Here is a 20030-nt window from a genome sequence, read left to right as displayed (position 1 = left end):
CAGACAACTCAACAGTCTTCCTTTGCATAATCTTTTTTGAGAGAGGAGGACCCTATTATGTTTGTCATGTATTTGTTTTTTCAATTTCCTTGTATAGCATTCTAGGTAGTTGAAGAGAAGGGGAGGAAGAACACAGTGCTAACAATAGTTTCACTACTTCACTGTACCTTCCCCATCTCAAAATACTCTCCAGATGGAAAGATTTTATTTGTAAGTAGGCAAGCAGAAGGCTGACTGAAGAAAAGTGATAATTACATTAGAATAATAATAACAACAAGAAAACCCGGAGCTAATGAAGACTGCCTGCTTCATTTAATTTAAGAAGAGACTTCATCCTATAATGAAGACATATAAAGTTCTGCAGCTCACTCACCCTTTCTCTGAATGTCATCAGGAGCAGTAGGACTGCTCACTAAGCCAAACTCCTTCAGTTGAACTGGTTTGACTGGTCAATGATAACAAGAAGGAAGTGCTTGTACTGACATCTCCTTGATCACTCTGCAGGCTATCCCTCAGGTTGAATAAAGATAGTTATACAAACATTTTAATGGATCTAGTAAAAGTGAAAAAGAATCCTGGTAATTCTCACTGTGGATCTAACAGACATGTCTTAACTAAAAAATGAGTTACGAGGACCTTCCCACCTCAAACAGCAGCAGTACATGACACAGACTGAAGGACAAAGAGACATTATTTTGCGTTTTTTTCCCCATAAGAAGCTGATTCTTTAACAAAGTCGCTTGCAGTGCATGGTTTTACAAGAAAACAAACAACACTCCTTTCAAAAAATGTAGAATAGACCCAATAGACTTTAACTGTGAACATGAAAAGTCTTAGCTCCCCCAGTGCTCTTCCTGTTGCTGCACCCTGAGTGTCAAACTCACTTTTACTTCACCAGAGGTTCATGTTACCTGAGGTTTCTTTTTGTGAACTATTTGTATCAGAAATGCTAAATCAGGCTGTTGAGAAAAGAGGTTTTATCTGCCAGAGACAAACTCCCGGCAGCTGAAGGCTTAAAGCACAATTTGCCCGCTGCCTCCATTGCGGACACCTCTCCATTGCAAGGAATCTCTGTAGCTCTGGTCACAAATGTCCACCCATCAGGGAAGCCAAACCACATTTTGCCCAGCTTCTTTCAACTGGCACAGCTTTTGTAATGCTTTAGCAGGATTCACTGCAGTCCAAACACTGGAAGCAGGACAAAGGGAATTTATAAATCACCACCCCAATTCTGACTGAAGGTTGCCTAGCACAGAAACCCATGAATAACCTTCCTCTCCTCATCTAATGCAGCCCTCGCTCCCCAGATTTCTTCTATTACTAGTGCAGTAACTTGGTAATAACTTGCACTAGTGCAATAAACTTGATTTGCCATAGTGGGGAGGGTTTTTCTATTACTTAAAGAGCCACCAGGAAAACCCATTAGAAATAAATAAAAGACTACAGCATCTCAGGTTTCCTTAGCCTGTCTCTAGTTCTGACACCTCAACAGAGAAAGAAGCTAAGAGCAATCCTGGCAACTTACTTCTTTATCTTCCTCCTCTTGACCTTTGTGCCATCAGGTACCTCTGAAACATTCATCAGTGTCTGCAGCTGGAAACAGCAATGCCGATTAACAACCAGAAGCATAAAACTCACTGAGAAGGAACACTGATAGCATCAATACTGCCAGTTTGTCTAAGAGTATCTAATATTCCTTCCCAACATAAGCATCCAGGGTCAACATGCCTGGCAGGCTGCAAACAAACCTGGAATAAATATGAATGAACAAGTTGATCAGAACAGTATTCTGCTACAAAGGGCTTGTGATCCCTTTTAACTAACCTACCAGTAGCAGCAGCCTTTCCTTTTGAATGCACACTCCGAACAGAAAATGGAAAAAACCCTCTCCTCTAGGAGAGCTTAATTTATATTCTCTTCCTCCTGCTGCTGCCACCAACATTATCAGCTTTGAGAGAAGCATCGGCAGGCTACTAGATACTGTTAGGGTCATCGTGGGCGCAGCAAACCAGCTCACCAGTGATGCTCACTAACATAGCAGCACAACAAAGCAGCAATGAAACAGGAGAGGCAGAAGAGCAGCAGAAGAAATATTCTCACAGGCATGGGACACCTGTGTTTTGGTCAGCTTCACCCCAGACACAACTTGCAAATACCAGAGCAGCTTTCATGCCATGCTATCAATCTGCAAAGGCTGGGCTTAGTTCCCAATGCTTCTTGGTTTCACTGGAAGTCTCTTGGACCAAGGAGTCCTGCAAGCAAGGACCTGAAGTTTCTCCAGTCGACACCACCAAGTTAAAAATAAGAGCAACCACAAGCTACACTGTTGAACTACAGGAAATGCTTTGCTCTCATGGACCACACTGCAACCATCCTGGTATTGTAAACATTAACAAACGCATTCACCTGCCTTCCTTGCTGCATTTACTCGCTCCAATGCACTAGTACTGCCTGGACTTCTCTAATGCCAAATCATGAAACAAAGCTGACAGCGAAAAGCTGGGGCAGCAGTTAAAGTGACTGCCAAAGAGAAATCTGTTTGCTCAGGCAAAAGCTGTTCTGAGTCCAAACACGGGAGTCATAATCTTACAGCCATTTGCTTGGAAGACAATGAAGGGAAGGCAGAACAGACTGGGAAACTACAGCTTGCCACGGTAAGAGAAGAGAACAATCTTTGTGCCCAGATTTCTTTGCTCTGCAGGGTAAGTTTTACAAAGCTGACAACCGGTAGCAACATGTAGTGGCCCCAGGCATCATGCCTGCCTATCAAAGACTTGGATTTTAGCCCTGGAGAAATTACAACTTCTCAGTTCTCTGGAAGCTATATCGGCCGAGAAGAAAGCAACAGAGTAATGAATGACCTAACTAAAAATTATTTTAATACACGGATTGCATACTGTAAGCCATAAGCTTAGGGGTGCGGGGAGAACTGGGGTAAGAGGGGGAGGAGGAAGACATCTTGATTTGACAGGAACAGCATAGCCACAGATTACAAAAGGCAACCAACTGGGGCTGCTACAACAGCAAAGTCACCTACTGGAGTGGTAGGGGCTGGCATACTGAATGGAAAGTATGGATCCAGCAGATAAGCCCTGGAGACAAAGGAGAAGGAAGCTCAGCAGTCCAGGCTGGAAAAGACAGCAGGGAAAAGACAGGTTAGGAAGTCGTGAGTCGAGGAGCCAACGAGCAGGAATGTGGAGAAGAAAGAGGTAAATCCAAGGAAGCTGCACAGACATGAATAAAAAGGCATTTGGCCCTGTGGCGGTCCCTGAGCACTGGTGGCTTACGGCCTCATCGCTGCACGTCCCTCTACAGGACTCAAAGCCACCCTGGCCACCTCTCTGCTGGGTGGCAGGGGCAAGCAGACGCAGCCCAGCTCTCACGCGCTGTCCGTAGGTGCCCATACACTGACCGTACGTATGGGGGATCCCGCACCACTGAAATAGGTCGGTTGCTGTGTGCCGCCAAGGCAGGTTTGCCACCCATGCCCTCAGAGGACAGCGGCTTCGGGGCCAGGAGGGGGGGTGAGCCGACCTGACGTGCAGAAACACCTACCACTGCTCGCTTCGCTTCTGCCCAGACACAGTAGCTCTGCTGTATTTCTGCAACGTCCATTTTAATCCAATATTCTTCAGTTAAAATAAACTGCCAAACTGAAGGCCCAGAGTTACGGTCAGACACTTTTTTTTGAAGCCCTGCAAGAAACCCAAACTGTTCCAGCTTCCTCTCCCAAATGTCAGCCTTGAGCCGTTCTTGTCTGGCCGGCGGAAGCATGTGATGTGAAATAAAAGCCAGGAAATAAGACTTTCTGAATAAACATTTATTTGGTGAGAAATACTTCTGATTTTTGGCAGAGAAATGTCAGAAACCTGAAGCCCTATGTATAGCATGCCTACAGAGTGCAATTTCTATTTAAAGGGAAGCTACAGCTGTCTGTAGCTCTTCATGAAGAATAATGCCTGAGAACAAATTACTGCCATTTCTGAGAGACACTTCTCAAATGACAGCGATTCTTCCCTTTTTCCCTCTCCCTATAAATACCGAGTGGCACGTACTGGGCAGTTGTTTGGAAGAATGGACACACGCAGCTCTCTCTTTTGTCGGCAGCCTGGTAATTTCTGTAGAAAACCATGAAGTGGTTTAGCATACGGATACCAAAGTGATTCAAAAGCAAAGACGTTCAGAAACATTAAGGCTTCATGTGTCAAAACTTCCCGTTGCTCTTCCAAGGTGTGCACAGCTCATCACTGTTTGAACAGACACCAGGCATCACTTCCAACCACGCCACAAACCCGGCGTTGAGGCTCAAGGCACGGGAGATGGCTGCTCACAGAAAACTGCTGTAAAAGGCTCGCTAACATTCAATTTTCATCACTGGTGTATGCCTCCTCTCCAAGGGGCTGCCGCAGCGGCACTGTGGGCAGGCGGAGAAGGTGATGCTCTGGGGAGAGGGTGTGCCTGGGCTCCCGCCAGCCTGGCCAGGCGGCTCAGGAAGCGGCACTGACATCAGCTCCAGGAGCTGTCGCTCGCAGCCCCGCTGCAGGTCCAGGTGCCAGGAAAAACAGCCGGCAGCCAGAGGAGGAGTACGGACGAGATAGGACCAGGGTGAAGGGAGCAAGGAGGGCCAAGGGGTGGAGAAAGGAGGCAGCAGCTCAAAAATTGTATGGGACCGGGGCTAAGCCTTGTGCGGCCGCAGTGCCCAAGACCCTCTCCGGGGTCAGCCCTTACGGCAGCAGGTTCCCACCGAAGGCAGGCACGGAAAGCATGTCGGAGCAAGGAGTGGAGATGTTTACTATCCTGCCATCTGCAGTTCGCCCAAAATAACAGCTATAGATATGATATCAACTGAAGACATTTCAGTTATTGACACATACTGGATTTAGAGATTTATTTTCCATTTCCCACAAACCGTGCCAGAGGTTTTCGCATAAGCGCAAAAAAAAAAGTGAAGAAATGCCTGCAAGTGAGGAACACGAAGAGTTTGTTCATTGCTCCTGTCAGAATGTGTTTGTGCTTGTGCGGCTAGCACTCCAAAAAAGCTGCAGCATATGTTTTCAGGATGGAAAAAAAACCTCAGGATACCTAAATTCTACCAGAAAATTACAAAACCGTATGCTGGAATTCGCAAGGTACCCCCCTGTGAGAGGAAAGGAGCCTTGCCTCACTTCGTTTTTACCCCTCACTAAACTAAATAAACGTTCCTCCTTAAATCCTCCGGACATCCCTTTTTCTCTCTGCAAAAGAGGAATATGGACTTGATTTGTACAAGCTCTGTTATTCCAGAAATGTGCTTCATCCGAACGAGGAGAGCAGGAGAAATGAAGTGAGAAATTTGTACTGTTTAGTAAACAGGCAGTTTCTAGGTGGATACAAGACACTGGTCCCAGTTTACTGCCCCCCTCCCTCCTCACACCCCACTTCCTCTGAAATTTGCCTGGGTGGCAGGAGGAGGCGTCGGAAGGGATGAGAACAGCTACCGCTCGCAATGGGAAAGGTCTGATCGCTTTCCGCACATCTCAACGTGACAACACCCTGCAAACACTCAGGGAAGAGAGCACAGTATTTTTCAGTAAAATCACTGTATGCTGGCATTTCCTTTCAGCAGAAACACCATCCCTCCTCATCTCTGGTATTCTTGCCTCCCCGAGAGGATAAAGGAAAGAGGGGAGGGGAGAGGAGGAGCCTGGCCAACCTCCTCCTTCTTGCAGCACTGTCCTCCAAGCAGAAGCCGCTCTCAAGGAACTTCAAAAGAGCTCTCCATCACCTACGAATGACTCCCCGAAAGAAACCAGTCCTGGATGCCAGGGTGAGAGCCGTTCTCAAGAGCACTTTCTTTCCATCCGTACCTGGCGAGAAGAGTGCTGCTTTTTCTGCGCAAACCCGGGCCTCATCAGTGTAATTCGGGGTTTTGGCACCACAATAGCAGACCACCGCGCTGTGCTTTAAGTGGGCTCATTTTAAACCATTTAGGACAGGGCAGAACGTAATAATCACACCAACAGCATCTTCAACAGATACTCCATCCCCTGTAATGGCTGATGATTGCCTCCTTCTCTCATGCAGTTTATCTGGCTGATCTGGCACACCACATACCTTAGAGAACCCAGGGAATGCTCTCCTCGGCATGAGGTGGTGCTGCTGTTGCAATCAGTGGAGGTGATTGCAACATCTTGAACAAACATCTCCTGTTATCCCAACAGCTTTGCGTGCTAGGACAGTTTTTTATTATTATTATTATTTAAGACTGCCCTCCTCTGCTCTAGGATGTCAGCGTGCAAAGTAAGCCCTTGTGGTTTCAAAGAAGTCCTTCAAAGTGTGGGAATAAGCTGATATGGCCACGTCTGCTTGGATACATAGACAGTGAGAAGCTCCATGTCTCAGAGGCCCCTTATTCATCTTAATGAGTTACTAACCTGGTAGCTTAGTGGTACTAGTAACTGACAACTCCAAATGTCAGCTTTGTTAACTATTTCACTGTAGATAAAAGCATGCGGGAAAGGGGAGAGATGATGGAAGATTTTTCAGTGTCTTCTCTAACATTTATTTTGCAAGTGGCTCTTGGGAAAGCAGCACTGCTTAGACTCTGTCTCAATCTGCTTCCCAAAGCCTGAACCCAAAGCAAAAAGCAGAGCAAAGGAGGGCATCCAACTTTCAGGGAGCTAGAAGGCGTGCCCAGCAGTCAGAAAACATATTTGTATTTACTAAATTTATGGAAAGTGCAAAAACTAATTTGCTCAAACTGAAAGAATCTGCAGCTGTTTAACCACTACTAACATCTTGAAGGACCACTGCATACTTTGGGCATAAGGATTTAAATACTCATCTAATTTTGAAATTCCCAAGGTTCCTTTTAAGACAAAAATAAGGATTATTCTCAAACCTGGCAGGCAGAGAATTCTTGTTTTCCTCTGTTTGTGAGGATGTTTACATTTGATCTGCACATTTGTCCATTTCAACCCAGAAAAGCAGTGGGCTTCATGAGAAAAACAATGAACATAAAAATATTTATGCCTTCTCTTTAACCATCCCTCATGGGAACAGTTTCTTTTATTAAATGCCACTCTTAGTTATGTGACTGTGTTTCCCTCTGAAATGTGTGCTATTCCAATTCCCATGAACACAAACCTCCGAGAGGAGCATTTGTATTGAAAATACTCAAACTAATATAACAAACTGATCAAAGCAACAGGAGTTTGGAATACCAGGCGCAAATAACCACATTTGCATTCCTCTAATTTGAAAGTGGCCAAATAATTTCAACCATTGTATGAGCATGTATAAAATTCCTGAATCTGACCTGTAGATTGCTGAACTGTTATCCATAACATTTTTCATTCTTGTTAGGCTACACAGTCACAAGGCCTTCAAATGCAGGCTTACATATTTAACTAAAAAGCGATGGTAATGTGTTAAATAACTAGCAGTCCAAGGAAAAGAAACTCAGCATCTTTCCTTAGATAACACTATTCTGCCCTTGAAGACATTAAAAGAAAGAAAAAAAGAGAGAGGGAGAGAAATTCAAGTCTGGCTTTGCAGCCCAACCCAAACACACCTGCCTTTGGTTTCAGCAGTGAAAAGATGCTCAGTACATCACAGGGATGGGAGCAAACACTACAGTGCAGATACCGCCCCCCAAGAGACACAACTGCAAGTACACATTATCGCTGCTAGGAACTCACAACATTCACTATGTTCTTCTTTGGGGAATTCTGGATTATCCTTTAGCACGAAGATTTTTCAGAAACTGCTGGATTGCTCACAGGTCCTCGGTGGCTTTCCTCTTTCAAATAAAGTAAGATAGAGCTGTAAAAGAAAAGCAAAACAAAGTAAGAAAGGAAAGCAAGGAATAAAAAGAGGAAAATCCATAGAGCTGTTCAGCAAATGAACAATTGATTCCTGCATCTCCTTGAAGCAAATGTATTTTTAATGAGCTCCCAGGATGGAGATTCCAGTACAGAGTGTGTACGTCAAACACTGATCTAGGATAGGAAGAGTCATTTGCTCTGTACTTCTTATTACCAACAATTAAAACCCAGTTCAGAGTTGCTGAGGCAGATACATAATTAAAATAGTTCTTGGATACTTCTGTTGCCATAACAAGAGGAAGAAAAAAACTACTCGGGCTTGTTGTTTTGAAAAGTGTCTGCAAACAAAGCCCACGGTGTGCAGAGAGATCCACACAGGAAGATTTTTGTTGTCAATGAACTCCTCTAAGGGGATGCAAACACCTATCTATTTCTGTGGTTATCTGTAATATTGCAACAGAGGAGTACTGAAACCAAAAATACACACACACACACACACACACTTGCTATTCCTCAGTAGGAAGTATTTTTCACATCTAAGATTTTTAATATCGTGCGGTTCTTTCATGCTTATTTTTTGACAGAATTTCTTTGTGGACCAACTCTTAATTTTTTTGACCTACTGTACAAGGTATCAGACTACCCTCAGCCTTTTTACTGGGGTCTGGGAAAACTGCTGTGCTTCATTTTTATGTGAACCCCACACAGAATACTTAAAATAGAGTGTGTATTTCCACAGGGCCCAAATGGAACATTTTTTCCTTCAGCCAGGTTCCCATGGTCTACTTGTGCTTCCTAAATTCTTAGTTTCACTTTGTGCCTCAAACCTTTCCTATCTCCTTGACGTAAGGCTACTCAAACATTTCACATGTAACTTCAGGATTCGTGCACACGGATCCCATCCTATCAGCGCTATGACGGAATCCATGTCCCCAATCCGAAAACATCTGCAGAACAAAAGTCTACACCTGAGACAGTACAAGCTCTCTTTACTTTCAGTGGAGGAAACTGGGCAATCTAGAAAGTGATTAATTTGACCTATCTTAAGCATCTGCTTTAGGACAGAATGAATCACTCTCTAGAAAGGTCTGCTTCTCTCCCTCCATAAAGTGAGTCTAGACACTGAGCTCAGATTAGATGGCTACAGATGAATGCAGATGAATCTCACCCTACGCGAAGGCAGGAAACAAGTCAGACAGACGGACAAGAGCAGTTCACGGGTGAAGAACAGAGGGAAGGCAACGCAATGGTAACTATTCAAAAAAGTTTACAGCCCTGAGACAGTCTGTTTTAGTTGAACATACAAAGCAACAACAACAAAACCTTCCAAAACCCAAACCAATATTTGCTCAGCTGATCCAGCTTTGGTGTAAGACTACTCCTGGATTTCCTGGCTGAGGCTAAGCCCTCACAGAGCAGTGTCTGTGAACCAGCGTCCAGCTGGTTGGGACTTGCCAAGGTGCACTCCCAATGATGATGATGACCGCTAGTCCCAGTTACATGCGTCTTTGTCCTCTCCCTGATGGACTGTAGCAATGCAAGATACCTGTTACAAAAGTCTTCCCAGCTTAAGAAACTCTGAGATGGAAGTACAGCTCCTGTGTGACAGAGGCACTGCAACCTCAAGATCCTTCAGACACCCAGGCCCTGGCTTCACTTCCAGGACTCTGGTCAACAGCTTCTCTCCTCTACTAAAATGGGACTCTGCTGCTTATCTGACAGAGAAGCACACCATCAGACATGATCTCACAGGCTTTTTAAATTTAGAAAGCAGACCAAAAAGAGGAAAAAGCCTCAAACCTATTTTTAAGTCAACCCTCGAAATTTTGCTTAACCCAAACCAATTTACTTTCAAGCCATGTATTTTTTCTTTAAATTATGTGAATCTCAAGATTGGGGAAAAAAAAAAAAACATGCTCAAAATACTCAAAACATTTTGTTTCTAAGTGTTAACATTTTCTTTCTAAGTGTTAAAACAAAACATTTCGGCATTTTCAAAATTATTTCTGTTCTTTTCCCCAGTAATTTGGCAATCCCAAAATCTAAAAATTCCATTTTTTTAATCTTCATCTCTTGTCATTCAACATTCAGGGGAACCCGAAAATGGAGTCCAAAGGACTACGAGAAAATATTTAGCATTTCTGCCAAAATTAGATGGCTTCCAATTATTTTTAGTAAGAGCAGGGAAGTTTACTCCATGCGCACCTTGTCTTCCATACCAGATTTTGCAGCTCCTGCTTGCACGGAATCCTCTGAGCCTCCCTGGAGAGTCAGCTGCGTAACACCGGGCTGAAACCCACCACACTCAGTGAAAGTCCCTCCACTAACTTCAACAGGCAGGATTAAGGATTTTGATCCTGTTCAAGTTAAACAAGGCTCTGATTGCCTATACCAGGGCTCCAATCACCGAAACAGGAGCAAGCGTTGCATGCTAACTATGCAGTTATCTTGCTATCAGTCTGGAATTTGTCTTGCAGACACCTGCCAGCGCTTGGACATGGGAACAAGTCACAAGCAGCATCTGTGCGATACAATGCAGTGGTGCTCTGTGGCAGATACCCTTCTCCATGCACTCTTATTTCATAGGAAAGATGACATGAAGCAAGGTAGCCTACCCCCCAGCGAAAAAAGGGCAAGAGACCTTGTATTTACCATAGGGTGCCTTTTGCACCATGCACACAGCCAGTCATTATGGAGCAGATGATGCACTGTAAATTCACAAGCTAGTTTAATCTGCTACAACTTGCTCACTTGACCTTACCTGTAGGCACTTCTTTCTGCGAGGGGTAAGGCACGTCTGCCTGCAAATGTTCCCAGACATTTTTATGCTTAAGATTGAAAGACGGCATGGCATAAACTTCAGGACACACAGGGAGATACGCTGCTTCTTGAAGCACAATCCTCGCCTGAAGAGGAGAGCACTCATTCCCTAATTGGGACGATCTTTTTGCTACACCGATTTGATGGGCTGCGATGACATGCTCTTCTTGGAACATACAAAAGAGTCATAACTTAGAGGGACCATCAAGGAAGGCCGGTTTGCAGTACAACCAGGTTTTAACGAGGCTTCGCAACTGAAGTTTCAACACGATCAATGAATTATTATCACATACACGGTTACCGATCACATCTCGGCTATAAATGGGAAGTGTTACACAAGGAAGCTGTTTTTCATGGTCCCACAGCATTATGGTTATTCAAATATCACAGCACAGCCCTGCCTTTGAGTGCTAAAAAGGACATTGAGTTGACAGATTAGACGTGTAATTGAGAGATGAACAGACCTCAAATCAAAGAACATGGAAGTACTTCTTGGAAGTATTTAGATACTAAAATTGGACCCCAGGGCAATCAACAAATAAGAACCATCGTACAAGCAAGCAACTGCAAATTGGCAAAACTGAAAACCAGAAGTCGGCTCTGTGCAATACCCTGTATTTATTCCAACAAAAGGTCATGCTCTCCATCTTGCTTTGAAGAGCAGGCAGTGAGAGATCACTGTTTTTCTAGTCCTTTCCTGCAGGTTTTTAATTGCCATTCCTTGCTCTCTTGCATCACGTAATTTGGTTTTCCTAATTCACAAATCAGCATAAGCTAATAAAACTGTTTAAAAGACGGCAGCGTTGTTCCCAACTTGTTTCGTTGTTCGCTATTATCCCACAACTAATCCTTCAACTCAAATAAAACTGTAATTCATTTCCTCCTTTATTCTCCCTCTGCATGAAATAGTTCTAGGCAGGTTCAATCCTGCCCCACCACAAATGGGAAAGGCAAGGATGTATCTTCCTGGAGCGTGTGCTGTTTCAATTACCTAATGTGCATATCATCTATCACGTCAGGAAAAAACTCCTAAATGATTTTCAACAGGTTTAGCTGATTTTACACATATAGAAAAGATTCCAATGGAAATGAAAAAAACCCTCCACAAACCAACCAAGAATTAACTATCTTTTAGATTTCAAGTTAAGAAAAGCTTCTCTACACCAGCCATGCCAAACTTTACCCATCTGAAGATCTCCTGACATTTTGTCTAGTGTACAAAGGCTGCTCCTGATGGGGCTGAGTCATCTTTACATTAATTGTTCTGCTAGTGTAAAAAAGACTTAAATCACAATTATGCCTACTTTAAGGCTACGGTGAAAGAATATCACCTTAGCACAAAAGAGGTTTTGTTTGCATAAAACAGGCAGGCATCACTCTGATTTCTGTTTAACATCCATTCCTCATCTGAATCTTGATTCTCCACAGCTTTGTCACATAAACAAGCACTTCCCATGGCTTTGCATGTGGTCCATAGTGAAATGTCCAACTTCACAAGGTGTTACACCCACTTTGTGCAGGGTGAATAACTGTATCTGGGTGTAAGGGAATAGTAAATCAAGTTGTCAGCACTTTGCATATCCTGCAGGTCCTAAACCAGAAAAACAGCATGCAGATCATGGGGCTCAGACAAGGAAGCAATCCATCCTGCCCTGCAATTTGTAGTAGGGGAAAAAAGATACACGTTACCTTCCCCAGCTCTATGAACACATCCATGGGCCGCCCCAGCCCGGCGCATCTTTCCTGTGTGAATGGCATTTCCAGTGCGAGTGCTTACTCACCAGGAAAATGAAGTGCTGCAGGACGAGAACATCTGTCTGCAAACAGCAGACAGACAGGACCAGCACGTGAGGCTGAAGGGGTAAGGCTGCAGCTCACACGCTCCAGTGCAGCAGCCACTACTGAAGATGACCACTGATTCTGCACAGCTAACATTAACTGTTAGTCGTCTAGAAATCTGTGTCCCAAGATTTAATCTAAAAAACCATTATTCATCATTATTTCATCCACAGCAGGTATTTTTCCCAACTTAAGGCTCAGGTAAACCGCCCTTCGTTTTAGCATCAACCTATGCAAGCAGACTGGGAATGGGATTTTTCAGCCCTACTCACTGGACATCCATCCTTCCAAACCTGTTATCTGGAAACCATAGAAGCAACTTTGTTCCCAGAGTGGTCCCCGCTGCTCTCGTTACCCATTCCCTAACCCCAACACCTTTGAACAAGCGATCAGAAAACAGATGAAGGTTCATCACCACAGGGGCAGTTGTAAATACGAAAACATGCTCGCCAGCTCAAACTCATACTCTCCATTTATACGATGCCTAATAACAATACAAACACAAACCTGACTAGGACCTCTGAGACATCACCTTTACACAAGTAACAGCAATCACAACCATACTCATTACTTGTACTTCAGTAATACCCAGTTTTTCCAACAAGACTTGAGGTTAAACTGTGCTTAGCCCTGTGCTTCACTTACTGTGCTTAGTTTCTAAATTCTACAAGATTTTCCCCACGAAGAGAGTGCAGCATAAGATATTAAAAGAACAAGTAAAGAGGTGGGCAGTGGGTGCAACACACAATGCCACCAGATGAAAAGAAAACTAACAGGAGCTTGTCTAGGTTGTTTTGTCTAAGAAGCAACAGTACAGAACTGGAAGAAGAAAAATACCACACAAATACCTCCTATCAGATATCAATGATGTATTTTTTAATAAAAATCCATCACCCCATTAACATCAGCACCCCCTATTTGCCACTTTCTCATGGCTATCAAAGCAGGAATAGTGGGAGGGAGGAGGGGGAATTTCAACACAGATTTACATTTCTCTTAGCATGCCAACTTTCTTCATTCTCACACAGAGGTTTTAAGTAAAAACAACTCTATTGCCTGCATGTTTGTAACACAGTCATTCCTACAGGTCTTCTGAGCAGAAGAGATTGGAAAAAGAATGCAAATCATCCATAATAATTCAGGCTCAGGGCCAGTGATGTTGAACAGATATAAGCAATAAAAATAACCACTCTGGATGCTTCTGTTACACGACATAAATATTTCTCTTTTTCTTTTGTGGAAGCTATTATGCAAAAAATGCAGCTTAGCCCTGAGTTGAGACAATGAGCCTCCTGCGTATCTGAAGAACTGCAGCACCCTTCTATCTTGTTACAGACAAGAACGAGCTCAAGGGCTAGGCCTTTGTTAAATGTACAGACATCTCACAGACGATGGCCACAGCTCTCCTGCAAACAGACGGTGTTGAAGGAATCCAAAAGCTGTGAGTCCCAAAGCATAGCAGTACCAAAACAAACAGCTGAGGTTCTGTTTATCTGCAATATTTTAACAAGCCAAAGATAAACCACCTGAAGAAGACAGTTCTGTGGGTTGTTCTGGGCATTAACAAATATCAGCAAAAAGGCTAGATCTTTGGCGGCAGCAGTAATCCCAGAGGATGCCCACCATACCGATTCCCTGGTGCGAGTAAGATTTGAGCTGGGGCCATGGCCTTTGCCTCACTGGACTCAGCCACAGGTTCCCACAGCTCTTCATCTGCCTACTTACACAAAGCTTTCAGGGAGCAGCTTCCCCGTAGCCTCTACCCATGCAGCACGTTGGGTTGAGGAGGACCCGAATAACACGAGCCGCCAGGCCGGGGACACACACGCGGGCACAGGCACAAACAATGCCACCACGTGAGCCTCGCTTCCTTAGGAAGCCAGCCCAGAACCCACCCTTAACCTTCTCCCCGCTTCCAGCGCGGCCACGTCTTCTGCGCTGCTGATGCAACATGAAAAACAGTGCTGGAAAACAAAGGCACTATTGACTAACTTTTTTGCAGGATTAAAATGACTATGCTAGCTTACAACAAAGATTTCAATGATTTCGACACCAAGCGCTAAGTAACAGGAACACAGCTTGGCAGTAAATCCAGAGATTACCTGTTGAAACATTAATGGCAAACATCTTTTGATGTGGGCTGCTTTATGTGGTGCAAAAGCCAGCACTGTAATTATGCATTTCCTTTCTATGAATCTAGTATTTAAAAGTAAAGTATTACTTGGGGGGGGGGGGGGGGGGGTGCGCATGTGGATGTGTGTGTATGTGCATGTGCGTGCGCGTGTGTGCGCGCTACAGGAAATACTCTACAGCTGAGCCTGCGATTTACCAGCATAGCTGCACGTAGTAAATCTGCAACAGGGGACCTCAGCTGTTTCATTCATCGTGCACCAAGCAGAGGGCTAAAACAATTGCCACACTTAAGACAAATGCCAGCGTGAGTCACACCAGCCGGAGTGCAAACATGTTTGCTGTTGGGTGACTCAGAATATCACATCCTGAATTCACAAACCTTCCTATAAATAATAATTTCCAAAATTGTTGCATTTCTTTAATACAATGCAATTTTAAGTGTGATGCCAAATCTATAAAGGCTTTCCTGACTATGAAGAAAATGTTTTTCTCCTGTTCCCTTTTGTTCCTGATTATGTGTACCTACCTATAGTAGCAGGCTGTCTATGGTGACTGAAGTGGTAATTGCATTGATTCATATTTAGCAAAACGCAAACATGGCTCAAAATGGGTGACAAATGAGAGATACCCCCCCAAAAAAAGAAAAAAATGGAGAGAACTAAACACAAGCCGTAGGACCTTTTGCTTACTATGTATGCTTTCTATATCAGCACTTCTTTGATGCTCTAATTCTGACATGCTTTAGCATGTTCAGCATTCAGAGAAAAGGAACATCATGCTGGCATGGGACACAGACCAGCCAAGAAAAGGGGTGAAAAATGCCAGAGAAGCAGTGAGAGAGGCCATGGCAGCATGCTGCATGCGGGCAAGGAGGGACTGGGCCTGCCACCGTGCTTGATAACTTATGTACACACAGCAAAAGCATGGTCCCCACTTCAAGGAGCGCTCAGCCTCAATACTGCATACAGCGATCATTCCTCCCCAAGCATAAGAACATACCTGTGTAACAAAATTAATGCACTGTAATAATTGGTAATGATTATCCATGACTGCTTTTAATTCAGGAAAGCATCTGAATCAGAAGTCATGCAAGTGCCTTTTGAAATAGAGCTGAACTTAAGGATACGACCAAATTTATTCAGGAGAGTGCTGATAAAGACGTGTGATGTTTCTGCGAGCAAAGAAAAAAAATTGTGATTTTGTGTAAGGTTGTGGGGGGGTGTTTCTAACTTGATTTTCAGTTAGGAATTCATTCTCATCTTACACGAAAGGGAATTCATACACATACAAATCTCCTTACATCAAATCAAGACAGTCTTGCTTTCTCCTAATTGTTTTGTGGAATAACCACTCAGAAGTTCATTTCTGTTACCTTTCTCAGGCAAAATAAAAGGCCTTTTAGAAAAATTTTATTGCTAAAACAATGAAATTCTCCTGGGAACGACTTCATTATGGAAATGAAGTGACAGCTTCTTTTATCTAGCAAGCAGCAAGTCTGCATTTATAAAAGGCATTCTGTGCACGAAGTACAGTGAGTGGGAGGACATGAAAATGCTATTTTTAATCCAGATTTCAGCGTTCCTTCCATACAGATCTCCTGGAGTAATAACAGCAACAACAATAATGATAATTAATAATGCCAAAAAAGGAATATCATCTTAAAGGTGAGTGGCACGCGAGAAAGGAAATCATAGTTAAGGACTTGTAAGATTTAGGGACAAATGTAAGGTTCTTTCAAATAAACTGGCATTGCACCATGAATTTCACAGGATTTGAGATTTGCTCCCTAAATTTTATACTGTAATTTTTTAAAAAAAGGCAATAAATTATCATTATGTGCAACATATGCTGCATCTCTACCATTTGTTTTCTTGCAGCAATTGTTATTTTCAGAAACACCACTAAATGAGAAGTTAACTGTGGAGTTGATACTGTCACTATGTTTGGGTAAGGGACCATGACAGCTTTCAGACCTGGGGAAGAAAGCAAACCTTGAGAAAATCCAGGGCCAAGCAACGTTTTCAAATGCAATGAGAGCAAGGGCAGGATGCAGACTTTGGCCCAAAGCTTACAAAAAGACACTGGAAAGATCCTTTTCTGCTTCGCTGACCTTTGGACCTGTCCCTCAGGACACTGTCACAGAGCAAAGACATCGAATTAATGCATACAGAGAAAGTGCGGGCCAAATCCTTCCTCCCTACCAGGAATACACCGGCTCCAGTGAGCCTGGTGTGTAATTATCCGAGGGCAGAAGTTAGCCCTGATTATCGGAAGATTGTTATTCAGTTGTGCTATCATCTACCAGTGGTAATTAGGACAAGCCTTTGCATTTCACACCTAATAAAAATTAACGAGAATGAGCAGGCAGTAACAAAATGCATGGGAGGCACACGTACGTCGAGGTGCAACGTGAAACCTGCTGGTGCGATCACACTTGGAGTAACCCCACCACTGGAAAGCCCCCATTTCACGCAAAATTAGAGCAAGCTGGAGAAATCACACACGCTGTCTCTCCCTCTCTTACACTCGGCAGCTCTAACACAGAAACACGTCGGAGTCTGGCACTGACTCATGTTTCAAACTCAGGAGCACCCCGCAACACGTGCGCCTGCACACAAACCCCCTGCACACACACCCCCTGCACACCCCCTGTCTCATGCTGCTGCCATGGGCTACCAACCTTGTCCAAGTGATTTCCCTCCATGTTTTTAGTCCAATGCAAAACCCTCATCAGCAGCAGCATGAAACATGCAGGAACCAGCACCCTTGGCATGCTACCCCCCCAGTGAAAAATCAGCCACCTAACTACTCAGGTACAATCTGTTTCTGAAAGCTAATATTTAAGGACCATTCAGGGCATGCTTGGAGGCACTTCCACTCTCTCACCCTCCTACAGACAAATTTTCATGCCATTAACCTTTATTTGCCTTTTATACAGTAAAATTTAAGTCTATTAAAATATAGAGTTCCAATTTGATATTTTGATCACCTCCATCTGCTTCATGGGAAACGTATGGTGGAAAGAGAGAAAAAAAAAATACGTAGGACTGGAATAAGTTAGCCCCGTTTTCCTTTTTTGTCCATTGCTTGCTGCCAAACATGCTTGCTGCTGGTCACTTGCCTAGCTCACTGCCAGCGAATGCTCAGCTGGGCACGTCACCAATGTTTAACCCTCAATAAAATTAAATCGCAATAATACTTTGCACTCATTTAGGGTTTTACATATTACAAACACTGTAAAAAAAAAAAAATTAACTGCACACTCTGTAACACCCCTGCAAGGTAAGTTGAGTATTATTAGTCATACCTTATGCAAAGGGGAATTTCACTGGAGAAGGGATAATTGACCTGCCCAAAGCTATGCAACACAGGTGCTCCTGTTTCCTGGTTCTCTCCTTATTCCAACAGACCAGTTTCAGCCTTTCCTGAAATTCAGAGACAGTTAGAGTCCTGCCTTCATTTCTGCCTCTTTCTGCTGCTGAAGAAAAGGAGGGAGCAGGTCTCTGTACCCAGGGGTACGAGTGGTACATGGGTGACATGAGAGTGGTCCCTGGTTGCAGTGGCTTGCGGCGGGACCAGAATCGACTGGACTTGCAGCACTCCCATTTACACCTCCCTGCAGCAAGCAAGGATTAGCTGCAGAGAAGAATTTGGTCTACAGGAACATTACGAGCCCTTTTCACAAAAGACAACCAAGTTTTAGTCTCTGCAGACACCTTCTAGTAGCACAGGGAGGACAGTAGAGGACTCAGCAGTGTATGTATACCGACACTGCTCCTCATACTCCCCCTCCCTTCCCCTCAACCACAAAAAAGGGTAAGACCAAACAAAGAAAGGTTTTATCCAGAATAAATGGCGGCAGGGCAGGAGCAGTGCCCACTGCCTGCTATTGCGGGCTGCAGCCACCCCTGCCAACCATTGCGTGGCAGAAAAGGCCACGCTGGGCTTGCCTGCAGCCAGCACTGCTGCTGGTGTGTCAGATGGACCTGAATTTTTTAACCACCTCTTTGAGGTGAAAACCCTCATGTCACAGGCTGGACAACAGAGTAATGTAGTCAGAGATCCTATTACAACACCAGCTGTTCATCCTGCACTGCTGCCAATAGCCACAGCATAGGTGGGACCCAACCCTGCTTACTACGTCAGAAATCACAGTTTTTCTACCTGTAAAAGATCTGTACCCTTATGTGCAGTGACACGATTAAAGCAGAAACCTTACCTGCTAGCACTGTGTGTGTAATTATCCTAGTTAAAAAAAGGGCTTTTACTGGCAAAGCTCATCCCAGTTCACAGACCAAGTAAGCCCTACCTTTGATCAAAGCAGTTAGACTGGAAAAGCACTTGAACGCGTTGATCAACTCCCAAGCTAAGATAAGGCTTAAGTAGAGGGGTTTATCTCACCTAACCTCTCACTTTTAACCACGTTTGGTTGGGTCAGGGCCAACTTAGTGTAACCAGATCCTCAGCTCTAGCTGCAGGTTTTGATTGCCCTGAAGCGCTAGCTCAAGCCAAAGCCTCTTTAGCTATCCCACCTAAGAGCGCTGTCACCCTGCAGATCAGCAGATGAGCTCCAGAGTTTAAGTGGATTAGCTGTGCTTGAACAGCTCTGCTACATCCAGTTCTCATGTCGGCAGCACTCAAGCTTCAATCAGCAATGGTCTTACACTCACCTGCTCCAGCAGCTTTTGCTGCAGAGGACAGGGCTGGGTTAAGGACAAACTTGAGCCGTCCCCAGGCCCTGGAAGAAAAACAGGCTTGCAGCTTGGGCTCAGTGGGCATCCCAAGGGGCTCAGTGAGCCAGAAGTGTCCATGAAGATTGCCCCCTCCCGCACCCTCTCTGGCACCAGGGTTTGGGGTTGGCTTTCCACTACAGCGTATGGCTAGGATGAAAAATATCAGCCTGACACACCACACATCGCCTTGTCATGACTTCTTACGCAAAATCCTCAGCAGCGCCACACAGCAGAGTGGTGCTTAAACCGACACAGTAACAGGATGCCCTCCTGATCCCACCTACCCTAGCCACCTATCTTAGTCTGGGAGGAACAGCCTCTGCCGTGTCTTAGCAGCTACAAAAATGGGTTCCAGCGAACTTCTCTCAGAAAGCAATGAATCGCAATTTCCCAGGTACACCATATCCTTCTCTCAGCCACTCCTCCCAAAGGCAGCAGGCAGAAGTGCCACATAACATAATCAGTGTGAAGTTGTAACAGTGTGGGAGAATGTGGCAATTCATGGAAAATGTCATCGACCAAAAGGCAATTAGCAGCGAGTCTAAATGCAGAAGCAGAAGGGAGTGGTTTCCTAACAAAACAAGCCTTGTTAAAAAAATAAAAGAAAAAAAACCCACCCTAAAACTTGCTTTCCTCAAAAAAAGCAGCATTCTCAGGAGACTGAAAGCATGTGAAAAAAAAATACCTCTGTGAAGCTTTC

At 44.2% G+C, this 20030-nt stretch overlaps 1 protein-coding gene across 1 annotated transcript in view; it reads right to left on the bottom strand.

Moving 5' to 3' along the window:
- The window catches only part of ATXN1 (ataxin 1), a 351291-nt gene that overhangs the window by 79626 nt on the left and 251635 nt on the right, over positions 1 to 20030 (bottom strand). The window contains exon 7 of the mRNA XM_050890766.1: positions 7680 to 7803. The gene's annotated coding sequence lies outside the window, so the exon portion shown is untranslated. The remainder of the gene's footprint in view (positions 1 to 7679; positions 7804 to 20030) is intronic.

The sequence above is a fragment of the Gymnogyps californianus genome, chromosome 2, assembly GCF_018139145.2.
Source record: "Gymnogyps californianus isolate 813 chromosome 2, ASM1813914v2, whole genome shotgun sequence".
Taxonomy (NCBI): domain Eukaryota; kingdom Metazoa; phylum Chordata; class Aves; order Accipitriformes; family Cathartidae; genus Gymnogyps; species Gymnogyps californianus.
Note: the sequence above shows the minus strand (reverse complement) of the source record. Positions and strands in the feature narration are given on the sequence as shown.